The 1,914-nt window shown below is 41.7% G+C and overlaps 1 protein-coding gene across 6 annotated transcripts in view; it reads right to left on the bottom strand.

The window, feature by feature from the left end:
* The window catches only part of rbm47 (RNA binding motif protein 47), an 18,683-nt gene that overhangs the window by 15,673 nt on the left and 1,096 nt on the right, over window positions 1-1,914 (bottom strand). The window lies entirely within an intron of this gene.

Below are 1,914 nucleotides of genomic sequence, written 5' to 3'. Positions count from 1 at the left end.
TCCACTGCTTTCATCTCTTATTGTTTAACTGAGAGTTCATCTACTTTCAGTGATACACTCCCTTACTCTGAGCTCAATGTTTCACACATTCACACTTACAATTCCTCTCAGGACTTTCACTTCAACATCACTCAACAGTTAAAGTCGTTATTAATGATGCTTTTGATGAATTACAGAGAATTATCACCTGTATCTGCAGCTCTCCTCAGTTAATAGTGAGTTTTAGCTCATTGTTTACACAACTTTACTGTTTTGGTTCACTCTCATAGCTTGGGCAGCTGTTTTCAGTGCGAAAGTTCTGAATCTCCGCTGTATGCGACCTGCTCGGATCCAAACCAGATCTTTCCTTGAGGATATAGTGTAAACGTATTTCAACACTTCCATTTTCGCTGCCATTTAAACTTCTTTCACTGTATGTTGCCTGCCACTTTAACTTCTTTAAGTGTTTCAGCTATTTCACAGGTTTCAGCTGCAAGTTTTCAACTGTAAAACTGAAACTTTCTTAAAATTTCTCCTGACAATTAAGCCTTTTGTTTGTGATTATAAAATGGTTGCAGATTAGTTTTCTGTTGCTCTAAATAACAAGACTGTTGTTCAGAGGTGGAAGAACTTTTTACATAATTAAAATCTATTCCACATTTTCCCAAATCTGAGTCCTTTCATTATTGTCCCTGCCTGCCTCCATCCTCTGTTGGCTCATTTTCTTTACTTTTTTTTTCCCCTTTTCCTCTCCTTCCATCCATGTACCTGTCACCCTCATTCCTCTGGTTCACTCAAGCTCAAAGAAGAGCAGCAGGGAGGGGGGCAAGGAGAAACTAGGAAGGTGTGGAGAGGAGGGCAAGCTGAGAAGGAGAAGGGTGAGGAGGGGGGAGAAATGTAGAAAAGAGAGTGTGTGTGGTGGTGGTGGGAGGGGGTGACAAGGAAAAGACCAGATGGAGAGGAGCGAGAGAGGCATAACGAACATAGAGGAGGGGACCAAATGTTCAGGCCCCCCTCAGCGCTAGAAAACCCTTTAAAGTGAAACTGGCCTGAAGAATTTCAGGTCAGACGGAGTGCGTAAGTGACCGCCTTCAGCCCACCCCAACTTCACCACAGAGGGATGATTCCAGTTCATTTACTCTGAGAGCCCCCCTGCCTTCAGGACCTTCACATTTGTCCACTCAAAACACCCACAATTTTACTCAAACACCACAACTTTAAGTAATATAACAAAGAGCCTGCAGCTTCACATTTTCTTTTCAACACAAATAACAGCATCGGCATTAACAGCGACTAATTCAAACGCTCATATATAATCAGTCACAGTCTAAGCACTAATTATAAACAGGCTTTGAATTCAGTCTTAATATAAAGCCTGAGAGGATAGAAAGGTCAACTGCAGCCGAATGTTGCCACATATGTCCCCTCACAGAGCTACATAGTCATTACTAATCATCTGCTTTAGCTTTAGCACTAACTGAAAGGGGCTTTGCTTCCTTAGGCAAACACATTCCTCAGGCTAATCAGCTAGCCTGTTCAAGGCCATAGCAGACATTGTTTCAGACAATTACTTTTGACGTTGACAGTGTCACACACTCGTGATAAAGGCTTTAGTGGCCCCTGTGTGTGTGTGTGTGTAAGGGGAAACCTGTGAGATTGAAGGCTGGATGATATTTGGCACCCAGATATCTGCATATAACCTCTTTTTTTTCAGCATCCCTCACCCTCACACTTGCTACACAAGCTTACAAAAGACCTAACCTTCATACACACTTTTATACTCAAACAACGGCCCTCCCTGTCGACAAACACAGTTGGGAGAACTGTGTCAGACTCATGCAACTGAAATAACAATTCTGTTAAAGCAATCATTTTGTTTTGACTGTAACTAAGATAATCTCTTACAAAATAAGTAAACTGCATCACATATAAAAA

The sequence above is a fragment of the Morone saxatilis genome, unplaced genomic scaffold, assembly GCF_004916995.1.
Source record: "Morone saxatilis isolate NCDOM2014 unplaced genomic scaffold, NCSU_SB_2.0 Contig17, whole genome shotgun sequence".
Classification (NCBI taxonomy): domain Eukaryota; kingdom Metazoa; phylum Chordata; class Actinopteri; family Moronidae; genus Morone; species Morone saxatilis.
The sequence above is the reverse complement of the archived record's forward strand: the minus strand, read 5'-3'. Positions and strand labels throughout refer to the sequence as shown.